Raw genomic sequence first — 10,684 nt, 5'->3', positions numbered from 1 at the left:
TTCTAGTAAATGTATGTATGTAAATATGCTTCAAAATATGTTAAGAACGAGAGGAGCAAAAGGAACCTACTAAAGATTAGAAGAGTTTTTAGATTTTGTGGTTAATGTATGTCACCTTCTGCTGCTGACTTGAAACGTTCAGGGAAGCACGTGCAGGGCCCTGATCTGCTTCAGCTTAGACCAAATTATGGTGTAATACTGAGAGCCTCGTGCATTGGAGCAAACATTGTGGGAAACAGTGAGGGAAGATGGACCCCTCGGGTTGGAGGGCACTCAGAATGGGACTGATGCCGCAGTCCAGCTGCAGCAATGTCCACGGATGCCTCAAGGTGGGTCACGGCGTCGGCGAGTGAGAGACAGAAACCACACGACTCAAAGGTTGCGGGTGACACTTCCAATTTTATTCATGCAAAGCTTCAAATTATAGATGCTTTTCCTTTGCTTAAATCTTACGGCTTGAGGTCATACATCAGGAAATTCTCAAGACCATGACAAGTTACATAATCACATTTCTTTACTCTCCATCAGATGCACATCAGGATTCCTGGTTAAAAATTAGCACATCTTGAAAGGAAAACTGTCCCAAACACAAGTGTGAAAAACACAAACCTTCTAACCATAAGTGAGCACACTTTATCACACTAGGGCATATTGTTCGAACTATGAAATCAATAAAGCATTCATGCATTTCATTATCAAACACCAAAATGACTTGACAGACTTTGGCTGTCCTTTCTGTTCCTTCTTAAATTGTTCCTCTGGGCTTTCATTTATTGTTTTCTTTTCCACTAAGTTCCCATAAATCAAACTCCCAATGGTCTTTCTGAACCAAGACACGAGTTGCCTCAAAATATGTAGCTTTGCATCAGTGGACGTCAAGTTGCCTCACAATAGGTAGCATTACTTCAGTGGACTCCAACCACCACGGGGGCTTCAGCTCCTTGCAATGAAGATCAGGGCGTCTTGCAAGCAAGTGTAGGGCCCGTGGGCAACTGACATCTCGTGAGCAATTCCAATCATTTCTCACTTGGGGAGGGTCCTTGGGAACTTTCATCAGCCTGGGTGTCCTGCTGACTAGCTGGACTTGTCGTCTCATTCCGCTGTTGCTTCTCAGTTTGTAGTATCAGCACGTACATCCGAACATAGGTTTTGGCTGTGTTTTGGTAAACCACCTCAGCCAGTGTGTCCCTGGGTCAGGCCCTGCCGGTGCATGATGCAACTATCCTTTTCGGGCACGTATGTGCGCGCAAGCACACACCCAGCGCCACACAGAGGCACGCACACTCACACGGTCACGTTGTGCGCTTCGGAAAGGCGCAGTCCCCCGGGTTTTTAAATATTACTTCGAAACATAAACAGTTTTAATTTAAAAATAAAAAGGATACATTTTTAAATAAAAGGGGTATCTTTGAGAAATGAAACCAGAAACCAGAACTATGCAGAAGGAGGAGGAGGTGAATGCTCTATGGCGCTCGCCAGACAGTTGCAAACACGTGCCTCATCCCTATTGGCTGTGCTCATTCCTGTCGCCAATCACATCTTGTATATCGAATCAGGTGCTCGAAGGGAAAGCTATGTAAGAGCGACGGCTGGCACTCTCCTCCGAAGAGCTCAAGTTCCGCTGGCCTGTCGGAGCCCACAGCCCTCTCTTCTCCCCCAGAACTGCTCCTCCATCCGCAGCATGGCGTCGAAAGGCCCTCCTGCCCGTTCTCAGCGTACCCAAGACCGAAGAAAGAGGACTGTCTGGACCGCTTCTCAATCTGACATCTTAGAAGCCTCATTTGCTCGAGACCCGTATCCAGGCTTCACGGCCAGAGAAGAACTTGCCAGAGCCTTCGACGTGGCCGAGGACAGAATCTTCCTGTGGTTCAAAAATCGCAGAAGTCGACAGCTCAAGAGGAGCCGACTGAGCTCCGTGCCGCCTCGCACCACTTCTGCAGCCAAAGCGCCGAAGGCAGACAGACGCAAGAGGACTGTCATCAGCAAAGATCAAAGAGCCCACCTGGTGCAAGCATTCCAGAAGCAGCCATTCCCTGGCGTGAAAGACAGGCAAGAGCTGGCACACCACACAGGCCTTCCGGAAGCGCGGATTGACACTTGGTTCCAGAACAGAAGGGCCCGACACCCACCGCACACCAGGGTGCAGCTGGATCACCGCGGGCTCCAGCGATGCAGCTCCAGCCCGGTCTTCCCATGTCCGCTTCTGCAGCCACTGGAGCAAAGCACACCCCTAGATGCCCAGGGACCGCCCTCCATGGGCTTCGGGGGCGGCGGCCGAGGTGATGGAGACAGCAATCCGTTAGCTTGCGTCATGGGAGGCCAAGCCTCTGTGGGCCCGGTGCCCCATCAGGGGCAAATGCCACAGGAGTTCACCCAGGCGGCAAGGCCTCCGGAGACAAGGACACACTACTTGGACCTTTCCAGCTGCGGAAACCAAGGTCCCAAAGAACACGACATTCTTTCGGACGCCGCGCAGTGGAAAGACACTTCGTTGTGGGAGCATCCAAACCTGTTCTGGCAGAGCCCGGCTCCTGCACACACACCAGCCCCAGTGGGATGGGGGCCTGGCCTGGCCCTGAGCGTGAGTGCCCAGCGGCAGCTGACTGGGGAGACACACCTGCACAACCAGCAGGCCACACTGCTGCAGGAAAATTCTCCACTGCTTGCCCAAGCCTCTCCACAAGGCACCAGCTTCTTGGACCAACTCCTCGACGACCTGGAAATTCAGCAGAATGCCCAGCCATTGGTGAATCAACAGGAAGCAGGCCTGCAATGGGAGCCACCACTGCAATTCCCCATCAGCGAGGAGCTCTATCAGGAGTACCTAAGAGACTTGTAAAACGCCCCGAAGGCCCGGAAGACTCACTAAAACCCTCTGAAAAGCACCAATCATACCTTATACGCTTAAAAAAAATTAAAGAAAACACGAAACGTATTTAAAACCACCTTTAATGCCCCACAACCAGGAAAATAATAAACACACTGAAATCAGTAAGAAACAACAGCAACACAATGATACCCTAAAAAAGGCACCTGAAGGAGTAGATATCTATGTATATTTATATATTATATAAGTGATTCTATGTAAACGATTAATGTATAATACGTTTATAATTTATACATCATAGATCATTTATACATAGAGTACATACAAAATCTGAAACCCCCCCAAAACCATTCATAAACCGTGGAATACATTTGCAAAGACCCAAAGGGACCAAAGAAGCCCTTTAGGACCCCTTGGAGATCATTTGTAATTTCCTCCCCCCAAGAGAGTAAAACCCTACATACACTTGGTCAGGTGTCCACTGAGCTTCTTCATGTCCCCGGCCCCACCAATTGAGGTCATCGAGCTGCAAGCTGATTAACAGGCTAAAGGCCATCCCTTCACTCTCAAGAGCCTCAAGTTCAGAGAACATCATGTATCTCTTGCTGCACACGTGTGACAGGAAAGCCCACCCCTAGAGTCCAGATGACAACCTAAGCTTTGTCTCTGAGCTGGCTTGACCTTAGTTGTCTTTGAATTCTTGTACAGGGCTTAATCTATGTGCCTGATGGAAAGGGTGTGGAGCCTACTTAGGGTGGGGCAGGAAGCAGGTCTGAATGCTTTTGATAGCTGACCACACTCAGGCATGTAGTCATCAAGCAGTTGCCCTGGGAGTTCATGTAGTAGCGTAGCAACCTTGTGCTGTGAAGTGCCTTCAGACTGGCATTGTTATGGTGTGTGGAGGTGGTGGTGTGGTGGTGTGGTGGTGGTGGAGGAGGAGACACGGTGGGGACCGACCGTGACTTCGTAGACGGTGACTGGGATACACCTCCAAACCAGGAAAGTGAAGGTACCCTCCAGGGAAGCCCCACCCTCTCAGACTACTTAACAGATGAACATTGACAGTTGGTTCACACACATGGTCCTGTAGGTTGTGTTTCACACACTCTGGGGACTGTGAAAACCCCAGATCTATGCTTGAGTCTCCGTGTGAATGAATGGATTCCATTTGAGCTTCCATTCGGAGCACTGCGTGGACGGTGGAAGACCAACATGCACTTTTCAGTGGATTTGCCTCTGTGGCTCTGACGACTGGATAAGGGAGTAGATTGGCAAAGGTCTAAGCCTTTGCCCAGCTAGATGGCAGTCACTCTCTCTCTGGTTCTCTCTCTTCTCTCCCACACACCCACACCCACATCCACACACACTAACAGAGGGTCATGCATTATCTCCTGACTGCTTGGGTTAGTCCGAATTTCCTGGAGACACCTTGGAAGCTCTTCTGCGCATGAATCCCATCTCTCTATGTGTTCCATTTACAGTGGTCAGACCCGTGCCCGCTTCTCTGTTCCCACCCGCAACTGTGATCTCTTGAGTGGAAACCTGCCTCCGCCAGTCTCGATCAGTTTGGTGGCAATTCTCTGACTTTGCTGTCTCTCCGCCGATCCATTGATTTCCATTTGACTGGCCTAGCTAGTGACTGAGAATTCTTCAACATGCATGCAGACAGACACCTCCTTCGGAAGAGTTGTACGTGGTTGGTTTCACAGACAGTCCAAAGAGCCACACCGCAATCAATCAAGTGAGATTTTAGTGAAAGCCATTGGGTGAATGTGTGAACTGGAAGAGTCAGTGGGTCACAAGAGCACAGTAGAACACACTCAGCTTATTAGGCGTCAAACGGCTAGCAGGAAAGGATCATCAATCCTTGACATGAGCAGTTCCTCCAAGTGGGAACATTCTGGGGGAATTCCCACTGTGTGCAGTCCTCAGGATGAAGTGTTCCAAGCCAATGATTATTTCAAAACAGGTCGGGGTGTGTGTAGGGGGGGTGGTTGTGCACGCGGCAGGGGATGTGCTGCACATTTATCTGGTTTAAAACTCCGTTTGTTCTAAAGTGAGGATTTTTGGATGCCATGGGCAAAAAGTTTCTAGGCAAAAACTTTGCCAAATAACAGTAAAAGGTAAGGAAGAGCCCTGGAGACTGATCTAGGGCAAGTCATTGGTGATTTGTTTTGAAATAATGTAATCCTCACAGGTTACCCTCATCAATGTAAGTGTGTGTGTGTGTGTGTGTGTGTGTGTGTATGTGTGTGTGTGTGCGTCCGTGTGTGTGTGTGTGTGTGTTTTTGGACATCCCACCCAATTCTGCTTCCGTGCAGCAACACTGCACGGAGAGAAAACCGCTGGACCAGGGAGCAGTTAAGTAATCCCGAGTGTGGGTCCGGATTACTGCTTCTGACAGTTAACATTTACCCTGAGGCACCCTCGGGATTACCCCCAGGGAGTTTAACAATGTAACACAATCACAAACACAATGGCTATGTATTTCAATAAAGAAAAGGGAATGCAAAACAACTGCTGATAAATTTCAGCAAGGTGGCAGGGCAAGCAAGGTCCCAGGAAGACACTCCTCACACAAAAGATCCTTGAGGCCAGGGAAGTGAGCACAATAAAGACAGGACTTTTGGAAGGTGCCTACGGATAAGAGCATGGCCAAGTCCAAAAAATGCCATCTGTTTTTTAATCCTTTTATTGGAGGCTCACACAACCCTTAACAAATTCCATACACGCATCTATTCTTCCATCCATCCATCCATCCAGCCATCCATCCATCCATCCATTCACCAACCCATTGTATCAAGCACATATGTATATGTGTTGCCATCATCATTCTCAAAACTTTTTCGTTCTGCTTGAGCCCTTGGTATCAGGTCCTCATTTCCCCCCTCCTTCGCCACTGCCCCTTTCTCATGAACCCTTGATAATTTAAAATTATTAGTACTTTTACATGTCTTACTCTATCTGATGTCTCACTTTCCCCTCTTTTCTGTAGTCTATCTCCCCAGGGATGGAGTTATATGTAGAACCTTGTAAATAAGTTCCCATTTCCATCCCACCCTCCTTCCACTCTCCCGGTATCACCACTGGTCCTGAAGGGACCATCTCTCCTGGATTCCCGGAAAGCCATCTGAAAGGAGATTCATCCAAGAATGGTGATTTCATCTATGTTTAAAAATTGAAACACATTTGGCTCTGGAGTACTTTTAAAACTGATTATAAGGAATAGGAGTTTATGAGTTCGGCTCTTCCATATCAAAAGGTTGGCAAAGAGACACAAAAAAGAAAGTTGTGATTTCATGTTTTGTGTGTCAAGTCAAGTATTGGCACGATTAGAAAATCATCATCATCATCTCCACCACCACCATCATCATCGGTCACAGGTACAGGAAAGAAGAAAATATTCTAGAATCAAAACGGGTGAAAATAAATGGCTGTAAGAATGGTATGACATCAGGCTGAAGTGCAAGTTTAAAAGTTTCAAAAAAGCAACACAAAACAAAAAAAATGAACCCATCTGATCTTTCCCCCCACCCACAACAAACAAACCAACCAAAAGTTTGTATAAAAATTGCATTGCATTGCAATGTGGGAGGGTGGATGTTAGGTAGAATAGGGAGAACCCAGTGGCATAGTCCTCAGTGGCTTTCGTGTGTGCTGTGCCTGCCATGATTGGAAATCAATCATCACTCCTCGTACACACACACACACACACACACACACACACGGTGGTCATGCCTCCTCTCCTGACTGCTTGGATCAGTCAGAGGTTCCTGGAGCCACCTTGTAAGCCCTTCTGCGTATGCACCCTCAGGGGATGTGGCACGTATATATTTGGTCTAAAACTCCTCCTCTGCTAAAGTGACTGTTTTTGATGCCATAGACAAAAAAATTCCTTGAAAATTTTTCAAAATGTCAGTAAAAGGGCATGCAGGGCACTGGAGATTTATCTAGGGAGAAGTCTGAGGTTTTATGCTTTGATACAATGTAATCCCCACAAGTTACACTGTATAAGTGTTTGTGGGCGTGTGCGCGCGCCTGTTTGTGTGTGTGCGTGTCCTTTAGATTTGCAGTTTTTAATTTCCTGCCCAGTTTCGCCCCTGTGTGGTGACACTGCAGGCAGAGAACACCACTGGACTAGAGAGCAGTTAAGATGCTTCTAGGCAGTGCAACTCCAAGTTTGCCTCGGGATTACAGATTTTGTCAGTTAACATTTACCCCGAGCTACATCGGGATTACCGCCAGCGAGCTTAATCAAATAACTCAATCAGGAACATGATGGCAATGTGTTTCAGAAAAGAAATGAAAAGAAAAGAAAAAGGAAAAATTGCTGATTAGATTCTGCAAGGTGACTGCGCAGGCAGGTCTGAGGAAGTCAGTCCTCACACAAAAGTCCGTTGGCCCTGGGGAGTGAGCAGAAAAGGACAAGACACCTGGAAGACCTCCGGTAGATAAGAGCATATCCAAGTCAAAAGGAAAGCCGTCTAAAATTTTAAAAAATCATTTTATTGGAGGCTGACACAACTCTTATCAAAATCCATTCATCTATCCATCCATCCACTATGCCAAGCACATTTGTACATGTGTTGCCATCACCATTCTCAAAACATTTGCTTTCTGCTTGATCCCTTAGTATCAGGTCCTCACTTTCCCCTCACTCCCTCCACAGCTCTCCTAATGAACCCTTGAAAATTTAAAATTATTAATATTTGGTCATATTTTACATTGTCCGATGTCACCCTTCACCAAGTTTTCTGTAGTCCATCCCCCCAGGGAGGAGGTTATATGTAGATCCTTGTAGATAGGCTCCCCCTTTCCATTCCTCCGTCCCTCTACCCTCTGGGCATCAGCACTGGTCCTGAAGGGATCATCTCTCCTGGATTCCCGGAAACCATCTGCAAGGAAATTCATCTGAGAATGGTGATTTCCTCTGTCCAGAAAAATAGACTACGACTGACTCTCAAGTACTTTAAAAACTGTTTTTAGGGAGTGGGGAGTTATGAGATCGGCTCTTCTGTCTGAAGACATTGCCAAAGAGACAGAGCGTTGTGATTGCACAATTTTTTGTGTGTCATGTCCAGCATTGCCACGATTAGAAATTCATCATCATCATCATCAACCTCAGCTCCAGGGAAGAAGAAACTCTTCTAGAATCAAAAAGGATGAAAATAAATGGCGGTATGAAGGATATGACAAGCAGCTAAAGTGAAAGTTTAAATGGTCAAAAAAGCAAAACAAAACAAAAGTTAAAAAGACAAAAACTTGATTTTCTCCGCCATCCTCAACAAACAAAAAATTCAAAAAGTTTGTGTAAGAATTGGATTGCTTTGTGGGGTGGATAGGTGATGGCTGGGTGTTAGGTAGGGTAGGGAGAATCCAGGTGACAAAGTCCGCAGTGGCTTCCCTGGGTGGTGTGCCTGCCTTAAGTGGAAATCGATCATCACTCCTCAAGGAAAATCTATCACACGCACCCAAACACACACAGGGTGGTCATGAGTGTTCTCATGACTACTTGGGTGGGTCAGTGGTTCCTGTAGCCACCTTGTAACCACTTCTCCATATGCACCCCGCCTCACTTTTTGTTCTGATCACAGTGGTCACACCCATTAGCGCTTGTCTGCTCCTACCAGCACCTGCGGTCACTCCAGTGGAAACCTGCTGCTGCCAGTCACTATCAGTTGATGGCAATTCTGCCCCATTGCTCTCTCTCCACTGATCGATTGATTCCCATGTGAGTGGCCTAACTATTGACAGAGAATTCTTCAACAAACAGGCAGACAAACAGGCAGGCACAGGCAGACTGACACACGGACAACAGATCCTTGGGAAGAGCTGTACCCACTGAAAGAGCCACACCACCATCAATCAAAAGAGCTTTTAGTGAAATCCAGTGGGTGAATGGGTGAACTGTAAGAGTCAGTGGGTTCTGAGAGCACAGCAGAACACACTCAGCTTATTAGATTGCAAACCACCAGTATGGAAGGATGACCAATCATGGACCCATGCAATTCCTCGAAGTGGGATCTTTAGGGGGGAATTCCCAGTATCTTCAGGCTTCAGGCTGAGGTGTTTCTATCCACCGATTATTTCAAAACTGGGCCTTGGGTGTGTGAATGTTTGAGCACTGCGGGGGAATTGGCGCACATTTATCTGGGCTAAAACTCCCTCTGTGCTAAAGTAAGACTTTTTTTGAAGCCATGTGCAAAAAGTTTCCAAGGAAAATTGTTTTCCAAATGACAGTAAAGGACAGGCAAGGCACTGGGGACTAATCTAGGGATAAATCTGAGGTGATTTGCTTTGATACAATATAATCCTCCCAGGTTGCACTCTATCACTGTTTGTGTATGTGCATGTGCTTTTTAGACATGCGATTTTGAATTTCCCACCCAGTTCGGTTCCCATTTGGTGACACTGAAGGCTGAGAACTATGCTGCACCTAGGAGCAAAGAACAGACTTCTCTGCAGTGCAACCCTAAAAGTGTCCCAGGATTATTGCTTCTAACAGTTAACATTTACCGCAAGCGAGCTTCGGGATAACCGCCAGGGAACATAACCATATAACTCAATCATGGAAATGATGGCAATGGGTTTCAAAATGGAAAGGAAAAGGAAAAAAAAAAACTCTCATCAGATACAACAAGGTGGCAGGGCTAGCAAAATCCAAGGAAGTCAGTCCTCACATAAAAAGGTCCTTCAGCCCTGGGAAGTGAGCAGAAAAGGACAGGACACCTGGAAGACCTCCAGAAGATAAGAGAACATCCAAGTCTAAAGGAAAGCCTTCTTTAAAAAAAAAAATATATATATATATATATATATTATTGGAAGTTCGTACAACTCTTATCAAAATCCTTCAATCCATCAGATGTGTCAAGCACATCTGTACCAGTGTTGCCATCATCATTCTCAAAATATTTGCTTTCTGCTTGAGCCCTTGCTATCAGCTCCTCATTTTCCCACTCCCTCCCCGCTCCCCCTACCTCATGAACCTTTAATATTTAAGAATTATTAGTATTTTGTTATAACTTACACTGTCCAATGTCTGCTTTCACCCTCGCTTTTTCCTCCATCCCCTCAGAAAGGAGATTATATGTAGATACTTGTAAATTGGTTCCTGTTTTCCACCTCACCTTTCCTCTACCCTTCTGGTATCCTCACTGGTCCTGAAGGAATTATCTCTCTTGCATTCCAGGAAATCCATCTGAAAGGAGTTTCACTTGAGAATGGTGACTTCTTCTGTGTGTAAAAATAGAAACACATCTGGCTCTCCAGTACTTTTGAAACTGTATTTAGGGAGTAGGGAGTTATGAGATCGGCTCTGCCATCTCAAAAGTTTGTGAAAGAGACACAGAAGAGAACGTTTTGATTGCAGAATGTTCTGTTGTGTCTAGTCTAGTATTACCACGATTGGAAAATCATCATCATCATCATCACCACCTTCATCATCAATCACAGTTAAAGGGAAGAAAACAATGTTCTACAATTTAAAAGGATGACAATAGTATTGCGGTATTGATGGTATGACATGCGGCTGAAGTGCAACTTTAAACGGTTTAAAAATATACAAATAAGCAAAACACCTGATCTTTTTCCCCATCCCCAACAAACAAACCAACCCCAAAATGTGTGTAAGAATCTGAGTTTTTGTTGGGGAGGCAAGAGATGGGTGGGGGGTCGGTGTTAGGCAGGACAGGGAGAACTCAGGTGGTATAATCCACAGTGGCATGGCTGGGTGGTGTGCCTGTCCTCAATGGAAATCAATATCACTCCTCTAGCAAGGGCTATCACATACACAAACAGACACACACTAACAGACACACACACACACACAGACGGTGTGCATGGGTCAGTCAGATTCCT

This window comes from Tenrec ecaudatus, chromosome 15, assembly GCF_050624435.1.
Source record: "Tenrec ecaudatus isolate mTenEca1 chromosome 15, mTenEca1.hap1, whole genome shotgun sequence".
NCBI classification, from domain to species: Eukaryota; Metazoa; Chordata; class Mammalia; order Afrosoricida; family Tenrecidae; genus Tenrec; species Tenrec ecaudatus.
This window is presented reverse-complemented; position numbering follows the sequence as displayed.